The sequence below is a fragment of the Pinus tabuliformis genome, chromosome 5_1, assembly GCF_031772625.1.
Source record: "Pinus tabuliformis cultivar Carrire ecotype Pingquan chromosome 5_1, CPIR1, whole genome shotgun sequence".
Taxonomy (NCBI): domain Eukaryota; kingdom Viridiplantae; phylum Streptophyta; class Pinopsida; order Pinales; family Pinaceae; genus Pinus; species Pinus tabuliformis.
In genome coordinates, this window is record NC_142305.1 from 289,082,346 (window position 1) to 289,101,255 (window position 18,910).

Below are 18,910 nucleotides of genomic sequence, written 5' to 3' on the forward strand. Positions count from 1 at the left end.
CTTGTTCTCCCTCTATCCCTGAAGATCTTTCCACTTCACGTAGCTCCAAACATCATGGTAATTGCATAACCCGATTTTCACACAAGATCATCTTAATCCAAGTATTTAAAGATCTTAAGTACTTACCTTGCGGTCCCTTGAACAACCATCGTTCTACTTCACTGTAGTTGACCGAGGTATCAACTGCGAATTCTGTCACAAAACCTCCTATGACGCGATCAAGCCAGTGATCGATAGTGTGCGCGATCTTATCTTTAGAGGCTTCCAACCTCCACACTAACTCCAGGTTCTACACTATTGGACCATCAAGGCTCCACCTTCCCTAGTGGTCTGCCAATTTAGCGACCACTCATATAGTTTGATCGGGAAGGAACAAAATAAAATTTCGTTTATCTCTATGTATATATATCTATCCAACCATTGTTCTTTCGTTAATTACGGATTTTTGTTTTCTTGTGCCATGAACTCATGGACCTTTCTGTCCAACCACTCCTCAATTTCCTTCTTAGTTGGATTCCAGTGATGCGACATCACACATCTCTTTATATAGATCCCAGTCCCGGCAACGGAACCATTTGTTGGCTTAGTGAGTCCTGACCCAGGTTCAGAGTTAAGTTTTCCAAACAAATCCCTACACTACTGGCCCTTTTTCCATCAACCCGCAAAGCGTGGATTGAAAAACAGGGATTATTACTTGCGTTCATATAAGCAGATAAATCATGTAAAATCGTGCATCAATAAAGTATTAATTCATAAACCCATCATTCATCATAACATAATAGCACATTCACTCATGACAGAAGTAAGTAGACGGACACAAATATTTTTGGAATAATCTCTTTATTGATACTTCAGTTATGCTTACAGAATCAAGGCCACCCTGCGCACTCAGCTATAGGGGTCTGCACACTCATCTGTGGACTCTACTCTAGGCCTATGCACACACAAATGCAAAGCCTCTCTTCTACACTAAGACTCTTCACTCTTTCTTCTATTGACCCATTACATTTGTCTTCATCATTTTCCTATGTGTTTTAGACTCTCTAAGACTCTCTTACTTATACAATGCCATGGTCCGGTGGACCATGGGTAGATCTTCTAAAGCTGACAAAACTTACATAAAAGAAGGGTAAAACCCTTTATGACACTTTACTATCTATGCACTTTGAGACCACAATTTGCGGAGACTTTACACTTTACACAACAAAAAGTTGGGCTTTCTATCCCAAAACTTGGGCTTTTGCCCCAAAATTGACCATAGGGGACCCTGTCCCAACACTTCCTTGAGTTGCTGCTTCATTACCTGCAACTCCTTCTCTGCCCTCGCACGATCATCTTATTGCGTCGTCACCTCATAGCCTTGATATCCAAAGCTGCTTTCGTCATGAGTGGATCTACTTTGAACTTGCAGCTTTGCTTCACCCCTATGCTATCAACAACCTTCCTCTTGCACTCGCCGCATGCAGGTGTGCTGCCTTCTGCTGCTGCTGATTGTGTTGATCACTGTGATGTTGCTGCCATCTTACCTTGATGTCCTTGTCTACAAACAACTTGATGTCTTCATAGGTAGGCAAGCTCATAGACACTTGCTTGGTTGCAACCCCCATTGTGCTCTCAACAGTGTCCTTTGACTCTGATCTCCTATAGGACATTATACTTGTGCTGCTAAGAGACAGACGAACACTTGTGATGCCTAGAGACATAGAAACACTCATGGCAAGCAATCTGTCAGTCGAAAACCAAAACAAGCTTGAGGACTAACTTGCAACATACTTGTGTGATTGATCATGAAGGTTGCCTAATTTCTGCTGGGAGGCCGAGCGACTGACTGCGAAAACTACAAAAGGCATAGTCCGAGCTATCAGGAGGTTGACTGGTTGGTGGATATGTGTAATCCATAGTCTAGCCTGGCCCGCTGAGGATTGAAATTGGGCTTTTCCCAATTTGAGTCGGAAATGACATGAGACTAGCAAATTTCATTGCGTAGTTTCAGGGGCCAACAGGACACTGCCTCCAAGAATTCCACAATGGAAGCTTGTAGGTTAGTATTGGGCCAAACTTGTGCAATTTATGGTGGGAAGATAGAGCCTTCGCTTCTAGAAATGTGCAGTGTTAGGCGGGCATGGCACGATGTGGGCCAAGGTAGCCCAGACGGTCGATGGGCGACTGAAAACATGAGAACCCTGAATGCATGATGCGATGAGTGAAAATAAGAGTGAATGATCATACATGCAAACAACAAGTGCAGGATTCAGAAAACGAGAAAGCATGCATGTGTGTGAAGCGAGTCACCACAATGATGACCTTCCATGCAAAAATAGTGTCATGCATGTGACAATAGTGAGACGTAAAAAAACATTTAAACGGTGCTTCTACAAGCTAACATACATCAAAATGACAACAAGCGCTCATTGAAATCAAGCAGACAACACTCACACAAAGCGAAACACAAAAAGCAATAGAAACGCAGCGCAAGACATGAAAAGTGGGTTTACCCCGAAACAAATGAGCAAAATGTGCTGATGACTCCTAGATGCAATGTGGTATGTTAGAGCTGCAAGGTCGATGTGAGGAATGAGCTCTACAGTGTCCGGTTGATGAGTTTTGATAAAATTGAGGTTGGGACGTGCATGCCACAAATATAAGAAAAGTGACACCTTGCGGGAGGTTTCTGAAATGATCCTTGCATGTAACCTCTAGCTGCTAAAAATATATCCCTGAATCAAGGGATGTCTTTACATGTTTCCTTGGGAGAAGCAGTCCATGCATGCAAATTAGTTTTGCTCGGTCTTGGAGGCAACTTGTCAACCTGAAGGCACATGAATCAGTCTGCGAGCTTGGGATGAAAATCTGCATAGTTTATGGGTTGAGCAGAGATGGCTGTCTAGGAGGGATTGCACAATTTCTGAGAGGAACAGGTGACTATCTCCTAGGATTGTGCAATTTCTGGGCTGAGCAGTTTTTCTGGGTCAGACCTCACAATTTTCTCAAGGAAGCCTATCTGACTATAATGCATAATTTCTAAGCCCAGTAGGCTGCCTGGCTAGATTCGCGCAGTTTCTGCTAGCTGCAGGGCTAGCTGTCCCAGAGGGATTGCACAATTTTTGGGCTGAGTAGCTGTCCTTGGATGAAATGAATAATTTTTTAGAGGAAGACTGTCATGAAGAATTGCACGATTCTAGAGCCGAGCTGGGTGTCCAACTGAGTTTGTGCAATTTCTGGAGGGAAGGATGGTTCCCCTCTAGAATTGCGCAATTGCCAGAGGGGGCTACTCAACCAGTAACTAACACTAAGCCCGGAAAGCAGCTTGTGAAGGGGGTGGAACAAAATTTCATGCACAAGCTAATAAGACTATGAAACCGCTGAAGTTGATGTGCTTGACAGTGCAAGACATGCTACTGAGGATGGTTTGTAGGGAGGCTCCAAAATGAAGCTAAGGAAAAATTTTGGAGGGTGGTTATAGCCACTACAACACTTGGTGACACACTGGTAGAACTCTAGCTCTCTCAATGGGCCTTGTTCATGAAAAGAAAGTCTAAGACCTTTGGAAGTATTGTTCAGTTCTCTGATTGTCTTGGTTTTCACACCTGCTTGATTGTAAGATGTAGCATTTTCCAAGCCCTTGGTCGATTGACACACATTCCAAGCCAAGCCAACACAATTGTTTCAATTGGGGATGAAGGGTGTATTGTTGCATAAGCAGTATAGTCGTCAGAGGTTTAGTTTCATCTCTTGTGTTGCTACACTACTACCAGGCCTGGACAATACCCCAATGGAGTCACGTAGGGACAAAAGCATCGCTCCGCTGCCAGCGAGCCTGGTCAGTACCCCGACAGAGTTACTTGCATCACCTCTGTGCGTAGGAAGCCTTTCTATTCTTTTTCCTTATTCATTTTTCATTTTTTGAAACTTTTCACTTTTTCATTTTCATAACCATGCATAGCACTTATTCATTTCAGAGGTGAAAGAGGGATCCTGACTTAGTGAGAGCAAAAGAGGTTGTTCCTTCAGAGAAGTAGCATGATGATGGATCCCTGTTGGGATTTGAAACATTGAAAAAATATGGTTATTACTATGGATACTTCGAAATTAAACTCAAAGTAGTTTATTATATACCCCTGAAGTGCCTGTTAAGGTTTCCCCCCTCACCTTACTCTACTTGACTGAGCTGCCAAGGGTTAACCCCAAAAAAAACCGACTAGAGTAGGTGACACTAATTAGCGTGCAAGCGTTGTGTTTTGACTAAGGTTCACTTCGGACAGTACGTATTTTCCATGGACGTATCGTGGACCAAAAGTAACAAGTTCTTCACACAGATGCAGGATGAGAGATAACTAAATAGTGATAGCTGCACAAGGCTTCTTTTACTTTACCCAACTTGTTTCAAGAGTCACACATAGTTTCATGCGAAACTAACCTACGAAAAAAAGCAAGCAAACAAACAACAAAGCAAAGCAGAAGCAGAAGTAAATGTGAAACCAAAGTGAGTAAGCAATCAAGAAAGCAGACAAACAAACATGCAAAGCAAGAAAGCAAATAGGCATGCAAACAAACAAACTGAAAGAAAACCCTACTCCTACTCCTAAGCTGGTGGTGCATGGGCCTAATCACGTGAAGTGATATTTCTAATGCAGCCACCAACGCATTGGTTGACCCATGTTGGTGAAGGCTTGGTCCGCGAGTAACCCGATTGTGCGAACCAGCAAACAAGAAAGATACAACAATGAAGACAAACACACTTCATGTTTAAATGTGTCCACAGGACATAAGTGAGTGCAAGTACATGACATGTGGTCCGTGGACTTATCACGGTGTTGTGCGACATTATGTGCAGCTATGAAGCATATGCATAGTCTTGATTGTGACATGCAAGCAAACAAAAGAAACAAAGAAAACTTGCGTCATGCACGTGTGCTTGCAATGTAAGATTCCTCCAATGCATGAGTGATGGGATCGTGCAGTTCGAGTGGAGGAAGCATGATCTGTCTGTGAGATTTATCTTGAATGCATACAGATGAGTGATGAGGAGCCTTGGTTGTTTCAACAATTTCCTGATCGGAAGTGAAACTAACCCTAGGATAGCGAGGCCCTGACATAACCATTAGCTCGGGCTGAAGTGCCTCAATAGTCTGTGGGGTTTCAACTTTGTCGTCAGATAGATCATCATAAATAGGTGGCTTCGAAAAGTCAACTGCGATATAATCATCATCGTGATCAAATATGGGAGTAAATAGATCACGATAGCTATGATCAGAAAAATCAATGATTTCATTGGCATCCTCATGATCTGATAAATCAAACAGAAGGGTAGATGAGAAATGGACAAATTCATCCTCTGTGTTTCTGAAAAAGGCAGATGAAAGGTCAAGTGGATTTTCAATGAATAATTTATCCTCTCTGTTGTCGGATGAAGGACTGACATCCGGCGTGTCCTGTGAGTGATCAACAATAAGTGCATCCATAGATGAAGATACACATGTAAAATCATGGATGGAAGGTTCACCAAAGATGTCAAGAAAGAACGAAGGGGGCTTAGACACAAGGGAGTCATCCTTCGCCGAGTGTTGATGCTCAAGATCACAATCATACTCTTCATGAGCAACAACGCATGTTGGTTGTGTAACACCAACTCCGTCGATGGCTTGATCCTCTTTCACAATAAATGTAGAGTCCAGAATGGAAGAACACAAGACAATATCATTCGGAGGATCATTCGAGTATGAAGACAGAGGTTGAGGTACAAAATTCATATGATAACTCGATGGACTCAGAACCAAATATGGGCAAAAATTAAGCGAAGTGATGTTGGGAGGATGTGATAGCTGCACAAATGTGTGTGTCTGATCTCTCCCATCACTTTGCAGTGGTAGAGCTATTTGATGAGGGGACGACAGACAATCACTTGTAACAGTGACTGTATCCATTCGTGATTGCACAACTCCATCTCTGAAGTATGTTGAGTGAGACTTGGGCTCATATTTATTCTTGGTATTGACAGATTTGAGAAGGCAATACTCGAATCTGTTAATGAGATATTGAAACTTCATCTAGCTCTTCGGAGCTTGAAACTGCAAAACACAGAACCCATAGCCCACATAATCCCAATGACATTGACCCAGGAGGAAGGAAGGAGGTGAATGAGAAAGTGTTGGGTAGGGCTAGCAGGATGACGTCGGGTGGGGGTGTGGGAGGACCCACACAATGGTGGCTATGGCTTTAGCCTCATTCAACAATGATTTACTTTTGATGCATGGGGGCACCCAGTGTCGAAGACCCATGCATCCCATAACACCTCATTCAATAGTTCTTTACATTTAATGCCTGGGAGCACCCAATCCAGTCTATTCATCAGAGATGCCACTAAGGGTGAAAACAATTATCATCTTCAACCATCAACATTTTAGCCACATCAACACTGACTTGATAGGACCATTTTCTATATGATTGTCATACTTATTCATAGTCATCATAATGAGCATGGGATATTTGCACCTTGTATAGACACTTTTGTATCAATATTTCTTCATAGCATGGTTTTATTTAGTTCTCAATCAAGGATCTTTCCCTAATCACCTCCACAGTAATTTTCTCTATCTCTCAAGAAGTTAGCAAGACTCTCAGTCAGATTAGAAAAAAACGTGATGTATTTTGGTTATGTGCTTCCTCCTAACCTCAAACATTAGGGGGGAATTATTATCATGAGAAAATCATACACTCATATGTAAGAGAAAAAACACACTCAAATTCAGTGATCAACACACATGGAGGTTACATTTTCAGGTGAAGGCATCATGAAGGCCAAAAGTCAAAATTTTTCTGAAGGTTCAATTAAAAAATTGACTTGCGCGAGGGCATTACTGCAAAACAATTAACGACCGCGTGAATTTTTCTTTGATAGTTGTGTGGTCATGAAAAGTCCAGTCTGCACCTCCAGTCGCGAACTTGCTTAAAAAACACTCCAACTCTTGACATGATGGGATGACAATTCGAGCCTTGAGCCCTAAGAAGCGTTAAAGGCAAGATGATGGTAGCTCTCATCTCATTTATGAGGAAAACAATCACATTGATGAGCCAAAGGAGGGAAGGAGTGTCCAAATATATATATAAATACAAGTTCATGGAGAGCCAAAAACAATAACATTAAGTGCAATATTATGCTTCCAAAATTGCTCCCAAGCAATCTACCTTACCATTGTGAGGAGAATTCCATCATTGTGAGAGTCTTCTATGCTTCTTTGAGAGAGAAATAGCTTGCAAAAGAGATTGAGAAATGGAAATCATTGTTGAGAGTTTTTTAGCACCATTGCTTACACAATTCCCTTTAGGTGTCTTTGATACTTCTACTGTAACTCTTCTACCACCAACAATCAATAAAGAGGATCCTTTTCCTATACCTCTGTTGATTTTTTTTTGCTTCATCAAGCTAATTTTTGTCTTGTTTAGTGTAGTTTTAATTTAGTTTTGTTCATGCATTGTTTCCATTACCTTCAATGCTTTGTTATTATTATTTAAGCACTAATATCATCCAATTGTTTGTATGCTCCTTGTAGGAAACAACCAATTTCACGGAAGGTGTTTTTGGGACCTTGTTGATTGTGTTGGAGCCGCCAACATGTCAGATGATCTCCTCGGTAAGAAGTCCCAATTAGACCTTAGACCGTTTGGTGTAGGAATCCCAACAGTGGGTTGTACGGTATTGTCTTGCTCGTGGTTTTTCACAAAGTCATGTAAGATGTCCCTATTGGTAGGAAGGGTGTGACAGTTGTAACGAGTCAAGTAAGGTGCATGAATGGTTATAACACATGGAAAGTGGGGTGAGTGCACCCCTTGGAAACCTGTAACAGTATGGAGCTTGGAAGGGAACAGATGAGTGAAGATGCATCACAAGATAGAAATAAAGTTAGCAAGCAATGCAAAGTGATGGTCAAACCAATCAACATATTTCAGTAAGATTCATACATACTTATACAGAATAGTCCATACATGGATATGTAAGCAAACAAATACATATATCATTTAGAGTAAACAACATAGCTGGAATACAATACGACATATGCATGAAATGTGTTGGCTTTGTTATATTAAGAAGTGTAAGTTCTGGTCATACAATACATCCATGTCAAACGACTAGTTCCAGTAGCGGAATGTTACAGTCACAACCGCCTGCTCCTCTAAAGAGATATACTAGCTCTACATAGTGGAGAAGCCAAGGCTCATTACAATATTGTCTAAGCTTTCTCTAAGATACTCCTATTGGAAGCTTGGTTGACCAAAACACCTATACAATGAGTTATGATGGACTATTTATAGCAAAGCGTGGGGTGACTCTTAAAATTCCCCTTTGTGATTGTTCATATATCCTCATGACTCTTCAACTACTCTATGACTATTACATTCAACTATCGACACTTGAACTTGCACTTGACAAGACATTACATTACAATGCACATGTGCCCATGTGAGACAAAATGGCTTGAGCAAGTCATGCAAGACATCACTGACACTTTGACAATTGTAGTGAGAATGACTCTTTGACATCCTTGTGATGGTTAAGGTGGTGAGCTGATGCCAAGCTTGGTCATCCGTGATGGTGTTCGTGCGCTCAATGGTGACATCTTGCTGAAGCAAACTCTTACCTTTGTTGCATCTGGGTACACTAATATGGCTCCTCTGTCCAACTCGTTTGATAGCATGCGCATGGTCATCATGGGTGTGACTAGACCGACAACATGTTGATGCATAGTGTCTGCGTTGATCTCCAAGCATGTGCTAGTGGTTGCATGCATCAACTTGTCGAAATACGTGTTTAGCTCCAGTTGGACTTGCTTCTTGTCTTTGGCTCGTTGAGTGTGCCAAATGGGTTGGATCGCATGCATGTGCACAATGACATGCATGCTACTGAATTCCCTTGCATGCGATCAACAACATTGGTCACCTTGTCTGCCCCATGCCAGCTACTGGGATGGATCTATAACTTGTGTTGGAAGAGTTTCATCCGTCTATGAATGTTGTGCCCCCTGCTGTACCTGTTCTTGCTACAACTCATCCTCTCATTTGTGCAGCTCCTATTCTTCCTGTTGGCTTAGTGGGTCCTGAACCAGGTTCAGAGATATTTCTAGAATAATCTCTTTATTGATACTTCAGTTCTGCTTACAGTTAAGACTACCCTACGCACTCAGTTGTGGGAGCCCGCGCAGTCAGTTGCAGACTCTACTCTAGGCCTCTACGCACACAGCTGTAGAGCCTCTCTTCTACTCACACTTCGCTCTTTCTTCTATTGACCCATTACATTCGTCTTCACCATTTTCCTCTATGCCTTAAACTCTCTAAGACTCTCCTACTTATACAATCCCATGGTCTGCGGACCATGGTTAGATCTTCTGAATCCAACACAACTTACATAAAGGAAGGGTAAAACACTTTATGACACTTTACTATCTCGCGCTCCACAACCACAATTTGTGGAGACTTTACACTTTACACAACAAAAAGTTTGGATTTCTGCCCCAAAACTTGGGCTTTTGCCCCAAAGTTGACCCTAGGGGATCCTGTCCCAATAGGCCCCTAACACAAACATCGTGACTCACCCATGAGCCACTCTGCTGGTGCGAAGATCTTACTGCGAAGGCCTCCAACTCTACTTGCGCCACTGCTACCTCAGTCGCGCTCTATGTGGCTACTTGTTTGATCTGCTCCACCACCTTCTCTGTTGTTGGTCCTTGTTATGAAACCAGCTCACAAAAAGATAGAAAAGAGAGATCCACGACTTAGAATTCAGCCTCTTCGAGGGGGCAACCTCCTTTACATTACATAAATGAACAATTCTTGGATGATACAAATGAAAATACCTCCTTTCTATATATAGGAGTCTAAGTGGTCCCAATACAATCAAAGCCTACATAACAATAATATTGTAGGGCACAACAATAACAATAGTGGGCTTCTATGTGGCACAATAGTAACAATATGGGCACTACATGGGTACATCAATATAAATAAGGGGTATAACTACAATAGTAATGGGGTAATCACTAGTATTATAGGGACCCAACATGCCCCTCTCCTTCAAAAAAGTGTTGTCCTCAACGCTTGAGTAGTTCTGGATACTTCTGCATAAAATTCTCATCCTCCCATGTGGAATCTTCAGCGGATAAGTTCTTCCACTTGATAAGGTACTCTGAAATTGATCGATTTCGTAGCTGTCGAGTTCTTGTTTCTATAACTGCTTCCGGTTCCAATATAATTTTTCCTTCCTCGTCAAGTTCTGGCAATATTGTTTGAACTGGGAGCTTGTCGCCTATAACCTTCTTTAAGCATGAAACATGGAAAACTGGGTGCAATCGAGAAGCTGCAGGAAGCTCCAATTTGTATGCCATAGTACCAATCTTTTGCAACACCTTGTACGGACCATAATACTTTGGTGATAATTTATTATCCTTCTTAGCTTGCTTGAGGGACATTTGCTTATATGGTTGTAGCCGTAGGAATACCCAATCACCTACATCAAAACTTCTTTCACTGCGATGTTGATCTGCCTGTTGTTTCATTCTATTTTGTGCCAACACGAGGTTATCCTTTAAGAGTTGGAGGACTTGTTGTTGATGTTCGATGTGATGTTCCACTGCCTGAACCTTAGAATTTTCTCTTAAATATGATGTGATGGATGGTGGTTGATACCCATAAAGTGCCATAAATGGGGTCATTTTTGTTGCTGTATGAAAGGAAGTGTTATACCACCATTCAGCCAGAGGCAACCATTTGACCCATTGTGTCTGTTTATCAGATACAAAGCAACGAAGATATCCTTCCAAACATTTGTTTACTATCTCAGTTTGCCCATCAGATTGAGGATGATAAGATGAGCTATGAGCTAACTGAGTACCAAGACAAGAAAATAATTCTGTCCAAAAATTTCCAGTGAAAATGGGATCTCTGTCACTTACAATAATCTTTGGGTTTCCATGTAGCTTTTGAATTGTTTCCATAAATGCAGTAGAAACTGTACTGGCTTTAAATGGATGTGATAATGCACAAAAGTGTGCATACTTGGTAAGTCTGTCAACTACCACCATGATGACACTCTTTCCCTCAGACTTGGGTAAACCTGTGATAAAATCCATTGAAACCTCCTCCCAACGTTGGCTTGGAATGGATAAAGGTTGTAATAGACCCGGTGTCTTAATTGTTTCAACTTTATTTTGCTGGCAAACCAAACATTCTGCCACAAACTTTTGAATATCTGATTTAAGGCCATCCCAAAAAAATTCCTTCTTAACCCTGTGGTAAGTTTTTAAAAATCCTGAGTGCCCTCCTAAGGGAGAAGTGTGCAATTCCATAAGAATCTTTTGTTTTAGCTGGGAATTCTTACAGAGGTATAAGCGATCTTTGTACCATAACGAATCATTTTTCCAGCTAAATGTATCAGACGTACTGGAATCTTGTTGTAGCTTTCGAATAAGTGCCCACACTTCTTCGTCATTCTTCCATTCCTCCCTTGCTTCATTTATCCAATCTGGTTGGATAATAGAAATAGCGCACAACAATGCTTCCACATCCTCATCCTTTCTTGAGAGTGCATCTGCCACCACATTTTGCTTCCCTTTTTTGTAGATGATTTCAAAGTCATAACCCAACATCTTTGTGACCCACTTTTGTTGCTCTTCAGAGGATAATCTTTGTTCTAAAAAGTATTTAAGGCTATCATGATCCGTTTTTACCTTGAAGTGTCTTCCCATTAGGTAGGGTCGCCATTTCTTAAGTGCATGGAGTATTGCCAACATTTCCTTCTCATAAATAGCTTTTCTTAAAAACTTTCCCTTGATTGGACGACTTTCAAAAGCAATGGGTCTTTCATCTTGCATTAGAACAGCACCAATTCCATTTCCTGAAGCATCACATTCCACAATAAAGGTTTTTGTGAAGTCCGGTGTAGCTAAGACCGGTGCTTGGCACATTGCCTCTTTAAGATGTTCAAAGGCCTTTGTTGCTTCCGGAGTCCATGAAAATGCATCTTTCTTCAATAATGTTGTTAGAGGTGCTGCTATTCTCCCATAATTCTTAACAAACTTGCGATAATACCCTGTCAACCCAAGAAATCCTGCAGATGCTTTATGGATGTGGGGATTTTCCATTCCTTAATGGCTTTAATTTTGCTAGGGTCTACCTTAACTCCTTCATGAGATACAATATGACCCAAATATTCCACCTCCTGGACTCCAAAGAAACATTTGGATCTTTTTGCATATAATTGTTTCTCCTCCAATAGTTGTAGCACCCTGTCAACATGTTCAACATGATCCTTCCAAGACTTGTTGTAGATTAGTATATCATCAAAAAATACTAACACAAATTTTCTAAGGAATGGTTTGAAAATTGAATTCATCAAACCTTGAAATGTTGAAGGTGCATTGGTAAGGCCAAAAGGCATGACCAAAAATTCATAATGACCCTCATGAGTTCTAAATGCCGTTTTCGGAATGTCTTCAATCTTCATTCTGATTTGATGATATCCTGAACGAAGATCCAACTTGGTGAAGTAAATTGATCCATGCAATTCATCCAGTAATTCATCAATGACAGGAATGGGGAACTTATCTTTAATAGTGAGCTTGTTGAGCTCCCTATAATTCGGACACATGCGCCATGATCCATCCTTCTTGTGCACCAATACTACTGGAGCAGAGAAAGAACTTTGACTCGGTTGAATTATACCAGCCTCTAGCATTTCTGCAACCATACGTTCAATTTCACTTTTTTGGACATAGGGATATCTGTACGGCCTGATGTTTGGAGGAACACTTCCTGGAATCAGATGAATAGCATGATCATGATCACGCATAGGTGGGAGACCTTTGGGAGTCTCAAATACCTTGGAATGATTGTCCAGGACTTTTTGGAGATCTGGAGAAATAGATGATTCCAATGTGGAAACATCTAGCGAACATAATTGTGCAATTACACCCCTTTGCTCCTTTTTTAGAAGCTTTGTCATACCATTAGAGCTGATTATCTTTCCTGGTTTCCCTGCAATACCCCTTAATTCAACTTCCTTTCCTTCCACAGAAAATTTCATGAAAAGTTCTTGAAAATTAAAAGCTATTGTACCCAAGGATTGTAGCCATTGGACTCCTAGTACAACATCAGCACCTCCCATTGGAATGGAAAGCATTGGGCTAGTCAATACATATTCTCCCATGGATAGCTTGATATTATGGCACTTTCCAGAGCAATTTATTGTTCCTCCATTTGCAATCATCACTTGACACTCTGGTGCTGGATATAGGAAGCAATTCAATTCTTTTGCTACCCTACAATGAATAAAATTGTGGGTGCTTCCTGAATCATCATCACCTTTTTCTTCTTGATTTGTCGTTCTATCTTGATGGTTTGAGGAGTGGTAATTCCCGCCAATGCATTACAAGATATGGTCGGATTTATTTGTTCTTCATATAGGCTTTGTTCCTGGAATATATCCTCTTCTTTTGACCTTTCTTGCTCCTTTTCTTCTTCCTCTTCACAATCTATGTAGAATAATTTCTTCTCAGCACACTTATGACCTTTTGTGTATTTGCTATCACAATTGTAACAAAGCCCTTTTGCTCTTTTTTCTTCCAATTGTTGTGGTGTCAACCTTGTAGGTTGTGGAAGACTATGGGCAACAACACTTCCATCTTTATAGTTGTGAATGGTATGCTTCCTAGTTGCCATAATTTTGCTTTCCATTTTTCTTGCTAACCTGAATGCCTTCTCTAATGAATCAGGTTCCCAAAGGCGCACATCATGTTGGATATTATCCTTTAAAGACCCTATGAACACATCAATCCTATGCTCCTCTGGAATATCTTTTATCCTTATGTTCAATTTTTGGAACTCCTCAATGTGCTCCATTATTGAACCCTTTTGTTTGAGACTTATCAATTGGCTAAAAAAAGTGTTGCTTTTTGTATCCTCATAATGTGCTATCAATTCTTCCGTAAAAATTGCCCAAGTGATAAATTGTTTACGAGAACAAAGCCATTGATACCATACAAACTGATTTGGTTCCAAATATAAAGTTGCCATACGTACCTTTTGTGTGTTTTGCACATTATTGAGATCGAAGAATTGCTCCATCTGTAATATCCATGTGGCGGGATCCTTGCCATCAAACTTCCTCATATCGATTTTTGGAACATGGTGAGTCTTCGATCCAACATTAGAGTCTATGGAATCATGATTAACATTTCTTTTGTTCTCATCATGAGTTTCCTTTACTACCTTTTCACCATTAGTGACCCTTTCTTGTAGCAACTTCTTCAATTCATCCATCTTATCATCCATGCCATCAAATTTAGCGTCAATCTTAGCTTCCATGCCATCCATCTTAGCTTCCATGCCCTTTATCTTAGATTCCATGCCATTTACCTTAGATTCCACGCCATTTATCTTAGATTCCACGCCACTTATCTTAGCTTCTGTTAGCTTTTGTGAGCGTGACATTTGTTGCACTTGTTCTTGTAATTTTGATATATCATGTAGCATTTCTTCCTCTTCTTCATGAGTCATGCTAGAGCTTTCAGGTTCCTTACTAGGTGTTTGCATTTTCTTTCCTCGGGGCATCAGTTACCGATAATAATGCTTTACTATGCCCTTTGAATTCCGTTAAACCAAGCTTACACAAAAATTTAAAAAAAAACTACACACCTTTTTTCACTTTATAGAAGCCTGATATTGAATCTGATGTATCTCTGTGATTTCAGATCTTCCAGTTCTGAAATTTCTATCTGTAGTAGCCTTCTGCGTCCTCTTTCCAATGCCACAAGTCTGAGCCAAATTGGATTCTCCAAGGAAGAGTTATGTGAAATCTCCCACAGTGACTTGCTTTTAGACTGGTTCAGTAGAGCGAACTTGTACGACGTGCCACGAGTCACTGTTTCAACCTTTGAATCTGAAACTCACCCACAAGAAACTACAGTCCATCCTCTTTATGTACCTTTTTACGAAATTTCAATCCGATCCTCAGAGAGAGAGTTATGACGATTTTCCCCAGGTCACCTGTTTTGAATGTAATTCAGGAGTCTGCAAAAAGACCAACTTCCTCAGATCATATCTCCGAAAATATCGTGAGAAAAGTTCTGAAATTCGTACCCAAGGTTCAGCGCCAATTCTTCTCAAATGGGTTTTTTTTACGACTTCTGAAACGTCACAGAAAAAAATTTATAGCAAAAATTCCACGATGACCTGTTTGGAGCAGCGAAACCCTAGAATCCAAAGCTTTGATACCAAATGTTATGAAACTAGCTCACAAAAAGATAGAAAAGAGAGATCCACGACTTAGAATTCAGCCTCTTAGAGGGGGCAACCTCCTTTACATTACATAAATGAACAATTCTTGGATGATACAAATGAAAATACCTCCTTTCTATATATAGGAGTCTAAGTGGTCCCAATACAATCAAAGCCTACATAACAATAATATTGTAGGGCACAACAATAACAATAGTGGGCTTCTATGTGGCACAATAGTAACAATATGGGCACTACATGGGTACATCAATATAAATAAGGGGTATAACTACAATAGTAATGGGGTAATCACTAGTATTATAGGGACCCAACAGTCCTGCACTGTCTTCCTTGATCTTCTGTTGCATTCTTTGTAGGTTTTCCAACTTCTCCTCAATGGTGGCGGAGATAACATAGGTCTCATCCAGCTAAGGCCCCAATGGCCTTGAGGACTACCTCTTTCCTTTGTGCTGCTTCCACCTATTCGAGAAACTATTTCGCCTCCTGCAGCTTTTCCAATCGTTGTGTTATAGCGGTAGTGCATGCTGTTGCTCTTGCTTCATCATACCGCTGCTACAATTCACGAGCCTCTATGTTTAACCTCTGTAGGTTAGGATCTTCCTGTAGAGCCCTGACTACCTCCATGGATTGCTCGAAGTGCGCAGTGCAATCCACCACCGCGACATCTACTACTGCGACTCCATCCTTTATAGAGGCTTCACGTTATTCTCTGACCTCTGGTGGAGTTGAAAGCTGTGAATTCAACTTGAGCTCTGTTATTTTTAGGTTCAATATAAATTGAACCTTGGCCACTTTGTTTTTGCATCGCGCACACCTGCAGCCAACTTCCTAATCTTGGCCTCCAACGACACTTCTTCTAGTATATGCAGCTCAGGGATTATCCTGCATGCCTTGGCCACCATGACTGCATTCCGTTCATTTTTCTCCTGAACTTTCTTCCATGCTTCCAGCGCTGCTGGTTTCTTCACAAACATCTGTTCATTGTTGACTTTGTAATCAATGATCAAGCTCAACGCACATTGCTCCCAGACCCTAATCTCTGCGATCACACATACTTGCGGTGTGTGAAGGAATTCACTGGGGAGTACGGCCAGTTTGAGGCCAATATTCTTTGAAGTGATGACAATATCCTTGTAAGTAGCTGCCTCTATGTTCAGAGCTCCATCAGGCAGCACGATTGACTGGAGATCCAATGAACGAACCAACTCTGCTACTTGAGTGGTTCCCGGTGCCAAACTAGTTGTTTCCACACTGCTCTACCCTACACCTACATGGATCCTAGCCATCTGGATCTACAGCTTACATAGATCCTTCTGTACAGTACTCAATAGCTGCTTCTGCTGCTGCAGTGGTCCTGCTGTTGTATCCCGCACCTTCTCCCCATTATCGTCCAAGTTTCCCTCCATTAAGGTAATTGGATCTAGAGACGACTTAGTGGCTTTTTTCTTTTTGCGGCGTCCTTCCTTTCCCTGCTTCTTATACCACTTCACTTAGAAGGGACTGCTCTCTTGATCTTTGCCACCTTGCTTTGACGCTCTTCTTCCTCTGTCTGGGGCGAAGAAGACTTCTGACTTCTGTTGTAGTCGTGCTCTTCTTGCTCTACCTATTCCTTTGCGGTGTGCTCCACTTCTACTCGAGTCTTCTCCTTGGTCTCCTTCTTCCTCTTCTAAGCCAACTACTAAACCTTTAGTATGGTCACTTCCTTTTTCTGTTTCTCTACGGACTTGCTAGTCCCGGCAACCAAATCCAATGCTGAGTGCCAATCTGTTGGCCAGTTCTCGAGGACCTCTACAATGGCAGCATCTGTAGCCAAGTATTGTATGTTGAACCACTTCTGATCTGGATCCTTCCGTGCCCGGATGTAGGCATGGCGGAAATTCGCTTTGAACTCTGTGTACCCAAATAGCTGCTCAAACACGGTTGGTGACAACCACGAATTTCAGTTGATGGCTGCGTGAATGCTCACCTCCATCAATACCCAAAAGATTTTACTTTCTCTGACCTACGCAACGTCCTTTGTGGCCCATAGAGATGCAAACTTTACTGCTTCTGGTAAATCTGTCTCGATCAGAGGAAACTAGTTGTCCTCTAGCAATTCCCAGGTGAATAGCACAATTGAGAGCAATAGCCACAAATAATGAAATGTCTTGATTTGGTCATGTGCCTCTTTGCAGTTTGTGAGGAACTCGCTACATAGGTAGTGCGCCCAGTTGAACTGTACGCCTTTCGCGCACTGTGCTACGAACGAAACCACTGGTGCCGACACCTCATCCGTGTGACACTTTCTCATCACTTTGCCAGCCAAGATTTGATTAGAAACCTTCACCGCAGGGTCAGTAATGTTGGTAATGGAATACCCACGTGGCTTCTTGACAAGTTTGAACTTTTCCTTCATCTTCTCAGCGCGGTCACGCTCGCTCGTCTTTCTGCCAAATGCCTTGGTCGGATTCAGTCCTGAATGAGGCAATAATGTGATCCGATGGATCAGCATATCGGTGATATGGATCAACTCATTTAGCCATAGGCACCTGTTGTGCAGCAGGCACAACAACTGCTTGATGACAATTAGGTTTATTGGAGCACGGTGGTAATGAGGGACCCATAGTAGGTTTAGCAACCCTGACTTGTTGACTCCGCAAATCCATTCCACCAATTCCAATGCAGTGAAACCAGATTCCTTGTAGAAAAACCTCCTCATGAAGGTGTTGGTAGCAAGATGGGGGACCTACTCAAGGTCCACCAAATCCCAATCTTCAAGTTTTAGATGCGGGATTCATGCCAAGCACGAACCTTCATAGGGTAGGTTTTCCAATAGCAATGGTGTGTTAAGGAGGAACTATCCCTCATCTGGGTCCTTCAAGACCTTCACCTTGCCCTGGTACGGAGGGATATACTCCGACAATTTAGAAATAGGGTTTGCCCCCTCAATATCTATGTCTTTCGTGCCCTCCTCAACCTCCAGATCTACCACTTTCCCCTTCTCCTTTGCACTCAGCTTTTCTTTTATTTGAGCCTGTGTGGTTGCATGCTTCCTTGATGACTCACGCACTGGCATTGACTTCTTTTGTTTATCCTTCTTAGGCTGGGAACCTCTCTCGTTGGCGTAGGATTCAATCTAGGTGATGTCAGCGCCCTAGGCGTTGCTGCTGGAACCTCCATACCCACAACCTCAGGGGTAGCTCCCTTAGAGGCAATAGTCCCTCTAGTGCTTGCAGTTTCTGTGAGACCTTGTCCTAACATTGTATCGCGAATAATCTTTTTGTTGGACTTGAGATACTGATCAAACACAGGGCTTGCGAGAAAATCCTCAAAGAACTCATGGTTCATGCACAACCAACAACGCAACACAAAAATTCTCAGAATGCAAATTGTTTCTCTTTGGATGATCACCAGTAATTTATAAGCGCATTTGAATTCAAATTTGACTATTCCCCCCAAAATCTGTCCATAAATGCTAGATTGGTGGCAGATTTCCAAAGATTCCACTCTAAATTCAACCTTAAATGCAACCCCCTACTCATCTTAGATGTCTCCTCACTGTCATATCATGAACAATGATGGTAATGGTCACCTTTTGGCGCAGCTCCCTTCGCGCTTCTGTTGACGCTGCAACACCATTTCTATA